The sequence below is a fragment of the Equus przewalskii genome, chromosome 29 (genome assembly GCF_037783145.1).
Source record: "Equus przewalskii isolate Varuska chromosome 29, EquPr2, whole genome shotgun sequence".
Lineage (NCBI taxonomy): Eukaryota > Metazoa > Chordata > Mammalia > Perissodactyla > Equidae > Equus > Equus przewalskii.
This window is the reverse complement of record NC_091859.1, coordinates 32,986,110-33,003,890: the sequence shown is the minus strand read 5'-3', so window position 1 is coordinate 33,003,890 and position 17,781 is coordinate 32,986,110.

Here is a 17,781-nt window from a genome sequence, read left to right as displayed (position 1 = left end):
TCCTGAAATAAAAAATAGAGTGGGCAGCAGGAGCAATAGTGATAGAATCTCAGAGGATGGCTGAGAGCTGCCTCTAACACCGGGGCTAAATATTAGAAGTTGCAGGTTTTATCTAAAGGGGCGATATCTCCTTATAATGGACCATGACAATTCTGATGCAGCAAGACACAGGGATAAAGTTATGTTTCCCTTTAGTCTACTTCCTCCCACTTTTTGAGGTATGTTTTATCCATCAAACATTCCTTAGTCTTGGGAGCTGAGATCTAGAGGGGAATGAAGACATAGTCCCTGCCTTTGAGGAACTCAGACTCTGCTGGAATAGATGGGCATAGGAATAAACAACTTCTCAAAATAATCAGGGGTTGCCAAAAAAAGTGAGATGAGGGATGTCTTATACTGTTCGGGTTGCCATAACAAAATATCATAGACTGGGTGGCTTATAAACAACAGAAATTTCTTTCTCACCAGTTCTAGGTGAGAAATTTCTAGGACCAGTTCTAGAGGCTGGAAGTACAAGTTCGGGATGCCAGCATGGTCGGGCGAGGGCCCTCTTCTGGGTTGCAGACTTCTCATTGGATCCTCACAGGGTGGAAGGGACGAGGGAGCTCTCTTGGGCCTCTTTTGTAAAGGCATTAATCTCATTCATGAGAGCTCCACCCTCGTCATTCGATCACTTCCCAAAGGCCCCACCTCCTAACACCATCGCATTGGGAAGACATAGCTTTATGAAGGGCCGTGGTGTTTTCAGGTTACATGGAAAAGTTCCATTTGGCTGGAGCAGAGGATGCGGTGGGAGGAAGGCACAGAGTGGTAAACTGGGCACTGGGGTTCAGACTGTGGAAAGGTCTGGAGTCTGAGGCGAAGGAGGGGGGAGCCTCTGAGTAACTCTGTGCTAGAGGTAAACAAACTACAACGCATTGGTCAAATATGCCTGTTTTTATAAATGCAGTTTTCTTGAACACAGCCATGGCCGTTCATTTATTTGTTCTGTCCGGCTTCATTAGCTCTGCAAGGACAGAGCTGAGTAGTTTCAACAGAGGCTGTCTGGCCTGAAAAATCTAAAATATATACTTTCTTGCCCTTTATAGAAAGATCTTGTAGACCCTTGCCTTAAGCCAAGGAGTGACGTGGTCAGATCAATATTTTAGAAAGATCATTCCTAAAACTGTGAGGTTCTGTGTAGGACCTCATTTGGAAAAACAAAGGATTGTGCTTCTAGAAAACTTGAAAACCTCCAACTTGCTCGATAAACCCCCAAATCCCTCTGCCATGAGCAGCATCATTATGATTTCTTCACCTTCCTCTGACTTGTGATCATGTTTATGCACTGGTCTCCAAGTCAGAGCAGATGCCTTGTCTTAAAGGCAAGCATTTTAATGTTTTTTGTCTTTGAATCCCTGATGTCTGTGTTACTGCCTGCTACCTGTGGCTTAATAACTGAATTTAAATGAATTGTTGAATTACTGCCCAACCAACATGGAGAACCACCATCATCCCATTCACCCCCTCTGAGCAGTCCCTGGCTGAGTGCCCATCTGTAGGTGAGAAGGCAGGGAGGGGACACTCTGGTCCTTTGCCCTGCCTGGAGCCCTAGGAAGGACTCTGATTTGAGAAGGCTTTTTTACTGGTGTCTCTGCATCTCTTTTGCCTTCAGGTAACTTGAGAAGATCTATTTTGAGGTCTTTTGCACTCTGTGTCCCCAGGCAGGCATCTCCCTGGCTGAGGTCCTGGAGAGAAGAAAGAGGGGTGAAGGTTGGGTTTCCTTCTGGCCACCAGGAGTCCTTTATGGGGCAAATCTGCATTTGCAAATGAAGATTAAGGACCAGGCAAACAACTTAGCAAGTGATAACTGAAAAACTGGCCTAATCTTAATGAAATCTGCAACATTTATTTATATAAGTCATAATGGCTCTTGCTTGCTTTCCATGTAATTTGCTCAGACGGGTTTGGAGTGACACAGCCAATTGTTTTGCCACTGCCTTTGACCTATTTTGAAGAGCTCCTCTGCAGCCCCTGACATGCTAACAATGACATCCAGCTGGTTCAGTGGGACCTCAAAGCTGTTGAAAATGCATTACGTTTACCTTCTCATTCTCCCAGGAAAGCCAGGAGTTATCTTCTAACTTGAATCTCAGAAAGGATGTAGTGGACAGAAATGCGGGTGTGATGACTCTTACTGGGGTTCCCTTAGCAATAATTTCCCTCCATCCCATAATAAGAATTCTCCATCCTGCTGTCCTCAGGGATTCCAGAGTTCTCAGAATCGAGTTCTTTAGCATTCACTGCTGTCATTATGACTCAGCTTGCCAATCTGGGCACAAAGAAGCTAGATACAAGTAGGTCAAGGCAAGGTGCGTAAGCAGGATGCTGACAGTACCCCCTCACATCCTCCCTCTGATTCACTCCCTCCCCTGGCACCCCACACCTGTCACACCCCTCCGGTGCCCAACTTCACAGTCCTTCCTTCTTGTCTCTTTAATTTGGTGGTCCTCCAAATGCGTTCTGAGGGCAATCTACATCAAAACTATCTCAGGTATTTGTTTAAAAAATTCTCTAAATCTCTTGGGACGAAGCCCCAGAATACGCTTTTTTACCAGACTCTCTGGATGATTCTTATGCTCATTCAAGCTTGAGAACCACTGAGTTTAACACGGATACTGAGATGACTTTGTTCTTTCATTGTAGCTTGGGTCCGTCCTGTTTTTAATTTGTCCTGTACCTAAGACTCCTTCCTATGATCTTCCCATTTCTTTTTATCCATAACTAAGATTACCTTGGTCATTTCTGATTCTTTTATCTTATTCTTTTATCTCTAGGGTCTTGTACTTTCAGTTTCATCTAGCTGAGCCAGGCCTTTCCCATCTCTTTGCACATCCAGCTCCATCTTATTTTTCCAGGTCTCGGTTCAAACGTCACCTCCTCGGAGAGGCCTTCTCTGACCATCATATTTAAGGGACCTCCCACAACTTGGTACCTATCGCATGGTTCTGCTTCTTTTCCTCAGAGCATGCAGAACAATCTGTAATTATGCTGCTGTTATTTACTTGTGTTTTCTGTGTTATATCCCATGGGAATGTCAAGCTTTATGAGTTCAGGAGGCTTGTTTGTCTTGTTCCCTACTGGGTCCCCAGAACCTAGCCAAGTGCCTAACATGTTGTAGGCACTCAATAAACATTTGCTGAATGAATGGATGCGTGTACATTGCTGTGTTCAAGGAAGATGGCAGATTTCAAGAGAAGTCAAGTCACACATGCCATCCTGTGCAAATGTCCGGGGCATAGATGGCAGGGCAGAGACAGAGGAGCAATGCCCCACCCTGGCATTCAGCGTTCTCCACCATGTGGCCCTAATCTGTCTCTCTCCTCCCATCCTTTCCCATCAGTTCCCTACCAGTACCCTGTACTCTGCCTAGCAATCCCAATTCTTGAACGACACCCTCAATTTTCTTGCCTCTAAGAACTTTCCTATACTGTTCTCTCTACTAAGAATTCCTACCTTCCCATTGTAGCGTTATAATTCTATTCCTTTGAAAGTGCCATTTCTAAGACTCAATAAATATTTAGTAAGCAACTTGTAGATGCCTGGCACTGCGTCTAACGGTTGAAAAAGCTGCCTGTACTTCTCTGTATGACCTCAGGAAGCCACTTTCCCCACAGTGGGTCTCAGTTGATTCACCTGCCACCGCCCAACGTGTTTGGATGGTCTCTACAGGCTTCTCCAGCTCTGAAGATACTCTGATGCTCATGACGGAACCATAGGCCAGAGAAGAGAAGGAATATCTGCGACAATCTACCTGCATCTCCTCCCAGGGTGCCGCTTAGAAAAACTCCCCTCTGCCTTCGATCGGCTCTTGTCTTCTCCCGCCTCAGTGCCTCCCAGACAGCTGGGCAACGTTTAACATTGGGCAGAAATCGATGCAGCCAATTTCTGAAAAACAAACAAACAGCCCCAGTGTCACGTTGAGGGTGATAATAGATTAGCAGTACCTTCGGATCAGAGGAGTCATTAAATATCGGGTTCCCCTGAGCGCTTACAGGAAAAGAGCTTCCAACACAAGTTGAACCTGCCCTGAGAGGACTCAACGGGTCCTCTCTTTACGGGAAGAAGAGTTTGTGTGAACGTGAAGCTGAAAAGAGGATCATGGTGACAAGTGTACCGCTCAGCCAGCCTTCCTCCTGCCCCAGCTGGGGCCCTCTTACTGGCACAAAAGACGTTAGAATGAACTTAATTCTTCTTATATCCACATCCTTTCGAGACACACCTGAGCTGAGTCAGACAAGGCCTCTAAGGAGCCCCCCACCCCTCCTCCCCAAAAGACAATGACATATAAGGGCTTTGGAATAGACACACATAGGTTTGCATCCTGTCCTCTTTTTGTTGGTTTCACGACGTTGATCCCATTGCTTAATGTCTTAGTTTCTTTCTGTCAAAGTAGCCATTGGAAGAATCATTAGATGTCGTATGTGAAGCACCTGGCAACATGTGGGGCTAGCGAGGGTGATCAACAAACTATATGTCTTTTCTCTTTGTGTATTATTCAGGTCATCACTATGAGCCTATACAGTCATGTTTGAATAATTGTTTTTTTTTGAGGAGGAGGATCAGCCCTGAGCTAACATCTGCTGCCAATCCTCCTTTTTTTCTGCTGAGGAAGACTGGTCCTGAGCTAGCATGTGTGCCCATCTTCCTCTATTTTATATGTGGGATGCCTACCACAGCATGGCTTGCACCAAGCAGTACCATGTCCGCACCTGGGATCTGAACCAGTGAACCCCCGGCTGCCGAAGTGGAATGTCCGCACTTAACTGCTGCACCACCAGGCCGGCCCCCTATACGGTCATGTTTGAATATACAATTTCTTTCCCATGCCCCACTACCTGACCCCACATTTTTTTATCCAAGTGTTTGTGGAAGGGTGTGAAACTCTGCTCACTCCCACAGGCCAAATTCATCCAGCCAGCCTTCTGACTTGCACTTCTCACATTGTGTATCCCTCCAGGACATGCTGACCAAAGTCAATCACGATTGTTTGAGCTGCCTCCTGACTTCCCTCCCAAGATGGAGAGTTATTTAAGGACCCATGCATTGTGTTTGTTTCTATACCCCTATCACCGAGCTATGCGCCCGGTACGTGGTAAGTGTTTTGATTTCCTGTGGCCGAGAGATGAGAAACAACACCCTAGAAGAGAGGGAGACACAGTGATGGCGGGAGATTCAACAATGGATGGCTTGGCATAGAAGTCAAGAGGGACACATGGCTCTATTCATTACAGAAACCCAATATGTAACAACAGAAATTCATAGGGAAGAAATGACTTTTCATTCTCTACATCCTCATTCATTCAACAAATATTTATTGAACGTCGATTTTGCATGAGACTATGAGGCAGAGTTAAGCAATGAACTTCGAGTCTAGCCTTCTTCCACTGAACCCAGTTCAATCTGGGAAGGATGGATGAGGAGCCCTGAAATGGAAGTCACTGTAAAGTCATCCCTTTTTCCTTCAAGGAGCTCAAAGCCTGGCTGGAGAGACAAGATTAGAAAGCAAGGAGTAATTATACATTTAAGGTATTAAACATATTATCTGTCACGTCAGCGCAAATATTTTGTCAGTTTGCTATTTGCCTTTTATTTTGTTTATGTAGATTTTGACATGGAGAAACTTTTCATTTGTATGTAGTCAAAGCTGTCAATCACTTTCTTTCAGCCTCTTTGGGTACGTGTGTGTGTATGAAGGCTCTGATGGTTTCTGTGTTGGCGGCATTTTTTTGTTTTGCTAACTGCCAATTTTTATTTCTATTCGTCAAGACTATACTGAATTTGTATAAAATAAACATTGCTGGGGCCGGACCCGTGGCCCAGTGGTTAAGTTCACGCGCTCCACTTCGGTGGCCCAGGGTTTCGACGGTTCCGATCCTGGGCACCTACATGGCACCACTCACTGGGCCATGCTTAAGCGGCATCACACATGCCACAGCTAGAGGGACCCACAACTGAAATATACAACTATGTGCTGGGGGGATTTGTGGAGGAAAAAAAAAATTGCTTTTTTTCATTTTGCAAAGGAAATCGTTATAAAATTAAATAAAATACACGTGAATTGAACAAAGAACCTAATATAATGTGGAAGAGTGAAATTGTGTTCTAAACCTTCTGCTTAAGGAAGTAAGGAAATGTGCATTATTTCTTTAAAAATTATTTTTATGAAAAATGTCAAACTAAAAAAATAAATCTTAACCTCAGCTATATTAAAAATTAATTTCCGTAGACTAACTTCTTTCCTAACCATTTTAATAAATAAATATGATTGCAAAAATGAGAAATGTGTGAGGAATGAGGAGCATTCCTGTCAGGGCTGTGCCACGACAGGAGTGACTGGGAAGGGAAATAGTTATGGAAATTAACTTATGAATCAGATTCAACACACATTTATTGAGATCATTAGAATATAACTCATTTAGCCAGTGTAACAACTGTGCAGATCTATTTTTATTCTCATTTTAAAGATGAGGAAAATAAGAGAAACCAAGCTGTTTACTCTAAGCCATGTGAATGATGAGTTGTACATTTGAAATTCCAACCTATAACTTTAGATACAACGTAACTGGAGACGCTCCAGAAAGTTCTCTACATGGAGCTGAGACTCCCTGAAGCTGCCATGTAATGTTTTTCCTTCTCAGGGAAACAAATGAGACTGTAAAATAAAACGGAGACCAGGCTTGGAAATCCCCAGGCTGACAAAACTAAGCCACGTAAGCAGAACTAACTCTAACTTATTTCATGAACACAAACAAAACTTAATTGATGTTATTTCTTATAAATGTCTCTGATAATCATAAATGAAACTTAAGTCATCTTCCTAAAATGGTACAAGATAATCACTTTTAACCAATTGCCTGCCATCTGGAAACCTCCATTGTAATAACCCATCCTTATAACTCAAAGGTTCAACAACTTCCTCATTTTCACTTTATACGCCATCTTGTAGTGTCATGCCTCTGAGCTTCATCTCACTTTTGGGTTGGAAGACTCCCAGTTTGTGAACCATTCTTTTGTGCGCAATAAACTCTTACTAAATACTATTCTACTGGTCTGGTTTTAATTTTTGCTGTCTCAGGATTTCTGGCAAGACACGCAGACTGTGTCTATTATTAACTATTTTAAGCAGAGCACCCCAGGGTCTGGGTGTCCTTCTCAGAGAGGTACCACCCCTTTGTCACATGAGAGAAAAGCGTGTAGTGTTTGCCACCTCCCATTTAATGCTCCTTTGTTTATAAGCATGCTCCCTTGCCTGTTCTGCTGGTTTCAACACTAGGAAGAAATGTGTGTCCCTTTGGAACTTAAAAAAGACGAAATGCTTATGAATGGATTTTCCCATAAGGTGGGTTATCTGTAGGCTGTCCTCCTTTTCTGCAGCAACAGAGTGAGCAATACAAGCTTTGGGGCTCTGCCACTCACACAGTTGAAGATTCCCACCTCACAAGGCATCTGGGTAAAGATGGTTCATTGAACACATATGTTTACTTCTGCTCCCCCCATCATTGCACTCAACTGCCAGTAGGGTGTTTTTCAAAAAGCTTAAACCTATAAGGACAAAGAGAATAGAAAAACATAGCACTTTGGGGGAGCTGGGAGTCAAATGGACCTAAGAAAGCTAAACTGAAGTGGAGGTGAAAGCAATGGCAGTGACTCAGAAGGCTCAGAATCCGGGCCAGGTTCAAGCACATACGGAGGCGAGTGTGGGCTGCAAATAGAGGATTAATTGGGAGCCTATGGAAGGAGGATTAACCCCCATCCCTCCCCAACCCTGGCAGAAGAGTGGTGAGTACACTCGGAGATAATGAAACTGTGGCCTGTGGAACGTAAGGCTCAGCGGAGGGTGGATGCTGTCGGGGCTGGAGTGAGAATCTACATCATGAGCTCCAGTCCCGTTCTGACTTTTGGGACCCATAACACTGGAAGTAAGGCTATTCTATACCTCGGAGCAGGAGATGCAATGATTCTTCTCAGGAATCTGGGTAGCCCAAGAGAAATATTTAAAGATCCTGTCAAAAGAAAAATTCAGACTTTTACTTGATATGAATATTTTATTGTGCGGGAAACAAATGTTACAGAATAGGGAGATTTCAAACCCAAAGCTGGTATGAAGCTCAGAGGCATGATGTTACAGGATGGCTTATAAAGTGAAAATGAGGAAGTTGTTTAACATTTGCAATGATTGGTTATTACAGTGGGAGTTTCCAGATGGCGGGGGATTGGTGAAAAGCGATTATCCTGTACCGTTTAAGGAAGATGACAAGTTTCATTTACGATTATCAGAGGCATTTACAGGAAATAACTTGTTAAGTTTTGCTTATGTTCATGGAATGAGCCAGATTTAGTTCTGCTTATGTGGCTTAGTGGGTTTGACTGCTAGAGGGATTTTCAAGCCTGGTCTTCATTCTGTTTTATTGTGACAGTTCTGACTGTGGAGGGCCTCCTAACCACGTGGTCAAGTGGATTACCTCATAGTAAAGCTCCCTAGTACATAAGCTTTGCCCCACCCACACTGGGCATCCCAGGAAGGCATCCAGCAACAGAGACATAAAAGAAAATAAAAGAGAAGGAAAAAAAGAGAAAAGGAGAAATGAAATGAAAACAGTAACTTAAAGAAAACAGAGACTTTTTCAAAAGAAGACAACTAAGAAAATTAAATGCTCAGACAGATAAGAAGAGATATTGTATCCATGTAACAAAAGCAAGATGCTATAAAAAGGAACATTCAGAGAACCAAAAAGAACTCTTGAAAATTCAAAAGAAGATAGTAGAAATGTAAAACTCGATACCAAGTATGGAAGACCAGAATAGAGATCAAAAAAATAGAAATGGAAACTAATATATGTTCTAAGGAGAGAGAATATAGAACAGAGAAGGAAAAATTATCAAAAAAAAAAAAATAGGAATGTTTTCGGAACCAAACGGCATGAGTTTCTAGACTAACAGATCCCTGAATGCCCAGCCTAATGGATGAAAAAGACGAACACAAAGGCAAATCATTATGGGATTTCAGAACTGTGGGGACAAAAAGAAGATCCTCAAAGTTTCTAGAGAAAAAAAAGAAGTCACAATCAAAAGACCAAGTATCAAGATAGCATCAGATTGCACACAAATAGCAAAAGAAGATAAAAGACAAGATCCCCTTTATAATTCTGAAGGGATTGTAACAATGTTGAACAACCTTCAGTTTTATGCTCAGCCAAAAGAATCAATCAAGTAGGAGCATACAATCAATTATCAGGCACGCAAGCTTCTCAAGATTTCCCTCCTCTGCAACCTTTCTCAGCAAGCTACTGGAGAAGGGCCCTACCAAAATAAGGGAGTGAGCCAAGAAGTAGAAGATATCAGAGCTAAGAAACAGATGAACCAGTGTAAGAGAGAGGAAAAACGGATTCGCAAGATGATTGTGATGGCCCCTGACATGAAGCAAGACGACAGCAGTTCCAGGAAAGATGTCTCCGAGAAGAAGCAGCTGATAAAAACACAAGGTCTTTAAGTGCATTGAAGGGAGATTTACACACGTCATAGGAATTCAGAGATTTGTGATAGGCATATAAGAAATTATGTAACTGAATGAAAAATAAGTTGTTAACTCCAAGGCAGAGGAGTGGAGGCGTGAAGCAAGAAAGGAAATGAAATCGTAGTATACTACCTGGCTCAGCTGTGAATGTGGTTACACAATCATGGGAAAATAATCATGGGATAAATTCTCATTTTCGAATAGTGGGAAGTCAACAGATGACGACCAAAACTGGGAGGTTAAGATTTTGCAGCATAGGTATGTTATTTTGGGATATGAATGATAAACCTGAAAAAAAATGCATCTAGAGGAGTTGAAAATGATCACCTCTGGGGAATGGGAAAGGTGAGACTGGGAGTAGCGGCAGGGTAGGGGCAGGAAGCGCTGTTTGTCATAATAAGAAGTCTTACAGAGCTATTTGATTTCTCATATAATATTCAGATATATCCTTAACAGAAATTAAAATTACTTTAAATAAACAACACCTGCAAACAGAGGGCAGGTGACGTGCAGGTGATACCTGGATGATGCTTTGCCTTGCTTTTGATAGGAAATAAAAGGAGAGTGAAATTGGGCAGGGGATGATCATGCAGTTTAGCTCTTATGGAAAGAAAACAAGAATCCAAGTTTGGTTTGGATATGAAGGCAGGTGGCCCAAGTTCGGTGGACTCTAGTCTCTCACCTTCAAGGCTGTAAAGTGAAGCGCACACATTGTTTAATTTGATTCTCCTGGGAATCCATTATCATTATAGGGAAGGTAATACTGTATCTCCATTTAACAAGTGAGGAATCTGAAACTCAGAGAGATTAAGTGACTTGGCAAGGGCACCCGACTTGTGAGAAGCAGAGCTGGGACATCTAACGCCAAGTTCAGCACTCTTTCCAATTTTGCGGCGCCTGTTACTCTAAAGGATCGAGCCTGAGCTCAAGGATGGATTATTGATACAGAGAGAAAACAGCGCAAGAGGCACATTTATTTAAACACTTATTGACTACCCATCCACATTCACTGAGATGGTTACATGGTGCTCAAGCGGCTGGTCACTGTTCATTGCCCACATGTTCTGGAGTCGAATCCCATAGAGAAATTGGGGAAAAGGTGGCTCAGGCACTGGCAGCGTGGGCTCAGAGTAGAGTCTTTCTCAAGTATCTTGACTTCCCTGCCTGGCTCTACTATCAGCTTTCAGTTTGTCGGCATTGCCTACCAATTTCTGCCTTTGGAAACACTCTAGCCTTGTTCTGTGGCTTAAGAAATGAAATCTGGTCTGGGGCTTAGCTCCCGTGACCAGTCTGCCTCAGTTTACCTGGCACTGTCCTGGTTCAACATTGGAAATCTCCCACCCTAGGAGACTCCTTAGTTGCAGGCAGAGCCAGTGGGACAGCTGGTCAACCCAGGCAGGCATTTCTTAGCCATCTTTATGAATATGAGCTAGTTCAACCCACATGCTCAAAGATGGTTCAGCAACTTGTGAATGGTTCTCTTGGAACTTTTCACTTTGTTTCTAGATCATGGCTTAAGTTGACTTGAGAAGAAGAGGAACCTTTGTGTGCACGTGCGCCCTTCTTGCTTTTCATCCCCTCAGTATTGCTAGTTGAACAAAGATCTCGCTACATGATCTTGAGCAAGTTATTTCAGCAGCTTTGCTTTCCTCATTGGGACTAACAATTCTTCAGAGAAGTGAAATAAAGGTTAAATTACATCATTTATCAAGTGTTCACTATGTGCCAGAAATTCTAAGTCCTTTGTATATATTATAATTATCTATTTGCTTTATTTTCTGTCTCCCTTCAATAGGATATAAGATTCGTGAAGGTAGAAATTTTATCTGTTTTCTCTACTGCCATATCCTCATAGGGGGAAATATATATACACACATATGTATATATTCTGAATATTTCTTGGGTGAATAAATGAATAATTTTATGCAGTTCTACACAAAACTGTAAGGCAGCTATTCCCATCCAAATTTTACAGATTAGGAAATTGATGCTCACAGGGTTTAAGTAACTTGCTTATGGCCACGAATGAGAGGCAGACTCAAAATTCAAAATCAGGTCTGCCCAACCCAAAGGTCAGGTTCTTGGCCACTAAGCTAAACTGAGACAAGGCATGTGAACCACAGCACGGTACCTGGCTCATGGGAGGACAATAAATCCCCTTCCTCTGGCCCTTCTGTACCTCACTCTTTGATCATTGCTGCAGCCAGCACAGAGACATGTGGCCTATAAATTTACAGCCCTGGAAACTGCTTCCTTCCTGCCTTTCGGCAATTCAGGCCTATTCCAATAGGAAGGCAGGGCCAATGGAGCAGCATTAATTGCCAGTGACGAGTCTGCACATCCGAACCACAAAGTGGCACCTTCCATCAGTGCCTGTCTCTTCACATCATACTGGAAGTAATCTGACCTGACACCCCATCACCATTTGACAGGAATGTCGCTGCCTGGGGACACAAAAATAATAAACAAGAAAGTCCAGGCAGAGTGACAGCCAGAACATCTGTATGTGACAATGTGAGTGGCCAGCACAAGTGAGGCTGGACACACGCTGGTGGTTGCTCACTCTATTCCTCAGCCCAGAGTGCCTCGCATCTGCATCTGGGTCTGTCAACAGTGTAGGTGAAGGAATGTGTGCTCTCCTGGGTTTGCATCCTGGCCATGCTCCTCATTAGCTGTGTACTTCCACCAGCTCTTTAATCTCTTCTTCTTACCTTCCCTACTTCTCCCAAGGCCCTTTGAGTTCTTGGAGTTTTGCATCTGTTCTTTTATTCTCTTTTCCATCCCCAGAATTCACTGCATGTGAGACATAGCCTCTTAGTCTTAAATTTGCCTTCCTCCCCAAATAAGATAAAACAGAAAGGCTACATGTGTGCATAAGGTAGATTTCACTGGAAACTGTGGAATAACAGGCAGGGGTCACAGAGCCATCAACTCAAAATCTCTTATTAGACATCATCCCAATCCCACAGGGCCTGTTCCTGCCCTGTCTCCTTCCCTCGCAATGCTCCCACTGTCTTGCAAAATTCTCTCTCCTCCCCCTTCTTTCTCTGCCCTTCAACTCCTTCCTCCAAAAACAACCCCGGACCTCCAAATTCTTCTCCTTTTATTCCCCTGAACAGAGTAGATCTTCCTACCTCAAGATATTCAGAAACAAAGGGCCTTAGAAGATAGTTGAGGTGAAAATAGAAAGCAAGAGAAGAAAAAGACATTCTGTTACGTTATTATTAACATTCATGACTGCATCATCCTTCGAGATGTGCCCCTCTTCCTTTTTGCACCTGCAGCAGGTGGCTTGGGCTTCCGTCAGCTCCCTCTCTGTACCACTATGCAATGGATTAGTGCTTATGGCACTGCTACCTCCGGTTGACCACTGACATCTCTGCTTGTGGTTTCTGGCCTAACATTCATTCACCCTACCGCTTAGCACAGAGCAGGTGTGCCAGGCTCATTAGGGCAGGCATAAGACCCCAAGTTTTCAAGAAGGACTATGTCATAGCAGAATGAACGGATCACAACTTTACCCAAACCACACGCAAATCCTAGATTCTCCACTTACAATGTAAAATCAGAGAATGCTAGTTAATAAGAATGGCCCACTTTCCCACTGGTTTCATCTTGCTCTATGGGAAGGGAAATGTCAGGCAGTGAGTCTTTACTGAGCTCCCCTCAGTATGAAAAGTCCTACAGCTCAGTTCAGAGAGCAAATCAAATGTGAACAAACGGTTCTTCTAGAGGAATTCTGATGGTAGCAGAGAGAAAGAACAGAAAACAAAACAGACAAGCAAAAACTTCACCTAGAGGTACAGACACGTGACAGTCTCAGAGAATTTGGAACACAGGTGGAACTTAGCATGATTAGAGTGGGTCAGGCAACCTTAAGTTCTGGTCTATCTTTTTGTGGGCTATCTATCCACTTCTTGATTAGTCTGTTATGCTTGTAGGTGATTTTATCAATATCTATTAAGTCAAAACACTCAATAGTATTCAATCTCCCAGACGTTTTAGGCTTTCATTGGCATAAGTGAGACAAAATCATTTTTGCCGCGAGCCCATCACCAGATAAGGGTTTGCACCTGGAAGTTCCTCAGGTATAAAAAGATGTTTAGATTGGTTTTGTCAAATCAGGAATTTATTTGGTCTTCCTCTTGTCAGTGTTTAAAAAATCCTGCCCATGGATCTGTGCATTCATAAAATAGGATGGTTGTTTGACAGTTTCCTTTTGAGTTTAAGATCTGGATGCCTGGGAGACCTATCCCTGAATACAACCACTGTTTGTGAGACCCTCTACGCTTCCCTTGTTTTGACCAGATCACTGAACCGTGTTTCAGAAAGCCTGCAGATAGATGGCGGTTTTCCTACACAGTGTAAAGATGACCAGAGGCTCAGGTGTGTTATAAACACAGAGGCCTAAGCTCCCTCCTCAGCCCCACGCTCCACCTATTCTCTGAAGCATGATTCTTTCCTCTCATTTTATGACTTGAGCAATTGGCAAAATGAAACTCCTAATTGAAGTTTAGCAAAATGAAGAGATCCTAATTAAGCAAGCCCTAACAAAATGTAACTTAAAAATCTTTTAGAGCCTTTGATAGCAGACCTAACTCATTCTCTTCCAAATATCCATTGACTATTTCTTGTAGACAGAACTCCTGTTTGTTAACACAGGCAATGTGCTCCGCAAATAATTCCCATTTCCACCTCCCATGCACCCAGGGTTAGTCTGTGACACAGTTCTTAGAAACAATGACAACAACCCTAATATGAGTTGTGGCATTTGCCAAGTTCCGTGATGGAAATGTTTCCACCATAGTTGATTTCAAACCACCAATGGTTAGCAACTGGCACACTAACTCAATAAAAATCTAACAATCAACTCTTGCAAGCTGGTACAGGCCAGCTTTGGCAGGCGACTGGTTCGAGCCAATGAGACCTTGGCTGAATTCTGCTGGAGTTTCTGGGAAATTTTTTGCCTTTCTGGCAAAAGAAGATGAATGCTGCAGGTACCATGGCTCCTCTATCCTATCCACACATCCTTTTTTCTATGTTGTCTTGAACATGGATGTTGTGTCTGAAATTTCAGCAGTAATCTTGCAATCATAGGGCAACAAAGTGAAATGCTAATGTGGTAAAGTAGAAAGATGGAGGGGACCATGGAGCCCTTACTCCAGTCGTGGATGGCCTATCCACAGTCTTCTTAAAACGAAGTGAAAACAGACCCTACGTTTGTTAGTTGTGGGTAGAAGTACCTCATAAGTGAAGGGAGGCTCTAAACTGAGTGTAGGGGAAGGAAGCAGAAAAGAGATGGATGGGAGCAAGGAAGTTACGCATCGTAGCAGGATGCTGAATTTCAGGTCATAGAAATGATTGGGGTGCCATTTTTCCCCCCTCACAGGATATATTTTCCTCCAGTATTTGGAGGTTATATGCTTTATTATTTAAGAACTATCCTAGTAATTTTAATGTACGTACTTAATAAAGTCTAGAGTTAATCTAAAGTTTCTCTTCTGAAAACTATAAGGAATTTAGAAGACTTTAAATCTGACCAACTCCTTCCTTGTTTGTATACCATTGTTGTCAAACATTTTAGTTCTATCTTGGTTTTTAATCCTCAAATTATCCTCTCCCCCATTTTCTCTATTATCTTCTCTGATACTCTAATAACATATATTAAAATGTCTCTTATAACTGGAAGTTTGTACCTGTGACCGTGTTTGCCCACTTCTCCTACCGCTGCCTCCCATTCTGGTGACCACCAATCTGTTCTCTGTTTCTATGAGTTTTTTTTTTTTTTTAATTCCACATATAAGTGAGATCCTACACTATTTGCCTTTCTCTGACTTATTTCACTTACCATAATGCCCTCGGGTTTCATCCATGTTGTCACAAATGGTATAATTTCCTTCTTTTTTTATAGCTAACTAATACTCCCTTATATATACCACATTTTCTTTACCCATTCATCTCTTGATGGACATTTACATTGTTTCCATATCTCGGCTGTTGCAAATAATGCTGCAATGACCCTGGGGGTGCAGCTCTCTCTTTGAGATCCTGTTTTTATTTTCTTTGAATATATACTCAGAAGGGGGATTGCTTATCATAAAGTAGTTCTATTTTTAATTTTGGGTGGAACCTCTTTACAGTTTTCCATAGCGACTGTACCAATTTACATTCCCACCAAAAATAAGTCCTGGGTGTGTAAAGTACAGCATGACGAGTTTAGTTAACAAAACTGCGTTGTATATTTGAAAGTTGTTAGAATAGGATCTTAAAAGTTTTCATCACAAGAAAAAAATTATAGCCATGTGAAATAATGGATGCTAACCAAACTTAGTGTGGTAATCATTTCACAAAATATATTCAGGTATCAAAACATTATGTTGCACACCTTCAACTTTTACAATGTTATATGTCAATTATGTCTCAATAAAACTGAGAAAAAAAGAATAAAAACACAATCATTAATAAAATATAATGTCTCCCTCCACTATGTCTCTTCACATTTCCTCTGTAACTTGTATTTTCTTATCTCTGAGCTGCATTCTGCATTGTTCCTTCAGATCTAGCCTACAATTCAAAAAGAGTCTATTTTTTCTAAATTTTTCACCACATCGATTCTTCTGTTTAATCTGCCTTTTGAGGTTTTTATGTTAAATCCTACGTATTTTGAGTTTCTTCAAGATCTTGTTGGCTCTCTTGCAAATACGCCAAATCATTTTGGTTCATCTCTTGATCTCTTGTGCCTCAGGCATACTTCCTATTCCTCCCTGTTCGTTAATGATACTAAATTTACATTATTTTATAAACTGCATCTGGCAAGTCGATGGGATGGGAGTAAAAGTGGGATGAGGACAAAAGGCAATCTTTTGGACAAAGGACCAAGGCACCCTTGCTGACATATTGGTCATGCTTAGAATCACGGACACAGAACTGGGGATGAAAAGGACTCTAAATGTGCTGGAGTCAAAGTCCATAAGAGAGGCACGAATTCTGTGACATCCCGTCCCAGTATCACTGAGGCACAGCCTGTCTCCAGTGACGGGGAGATCATTACCTGCCAGGGGAGCACTTCCCGGTGTCAACGCTTCTGATCATTAAAGCATTCTTTTAGTTATTCGTTTTTTTCTAGTAGAAACCTGCTTCTCATGTTCTGCCCATTTGTTATGGGTCTAACTTCTGGAGCTAACAGAACCAGCTTAATCTTTATTTCTTGTACAATCTTTCAGATATATAAATACAATGACATCCGTTTTAAGTAAATTTTATCAGATACACATAGAGAAATAGTTGGTAGGAGGAAGGAACCTTGCGTGCAATATTTCCAAATCTCTAGCTGTCTAGGAATAATAAGCCCCTTTGTTTTCCTTGAACCTAACAGTTCACAGGGCATTTTTCATAAGCATCAGCTCCTTCATCCCACAAGGTCTCTTTGAGGAGAGTACCATATTCCCATTATGCAGATGGCACCTATGAGGCTCTGAGAGTTTAAGTGACTTGCTCAGATCATAAGCTCTGAACAGTGGAGTCAAGTCAGTTCAATGCAGAGCGTCTGAGGCCAAATGCATGTTATTGCCACTTCTTGGTTCCTCCCAAGATCCCGCTCCCCCTCCACTCACCCCTGTTCCTGAACAAGCATTTTGATTTTATGATCAGTTGCCAGCTGCTGATTGATTTTGGATGCAAGGATTGGCTGTAGCTGGATGATACTGTGTGCACATCCTAGGCATGGCACCAACTGGAAAACTCAGAAGAGGAGGGGGCAGGGTCTTCATGAAAGGAGGTACAGACAAGGCTTCCTCTTTGGAAGAGGAAATGCACATGGATTAACATGGTGTAGACAGCCAGCTGGATCCACTCCTGGGTTTGCTGTGGCCTTTGCCGATTATGGGAGATAAGTTGCGGTACCCACCTCTGGGAAATGTGAGGGAGATGATTCCTCAAAGGGTCTTCGCCTCAGTCAGGGCCCAGGTGAAGGGCAGTGAACCTGCCCTGTAGTGCTCACACCTGCTTCAGCTTCTGGTGCTGTTGGCAGGTACGTGGTTTTGAGGCATCGTTCCTGGATCCAGACCAATCCCATGTGGGTTTTGTGGCTTATCTCCAGAGAGAAGGATTATAGAAAGAACTGGCATTCTGGCAGCACAGAAACAGCATGCGTCATGGAGCTTAAGCCATTCAGGTCCAGTTCTGACTCATTAACTTAATTTATTCTTCCAGCAAATATTTACTCA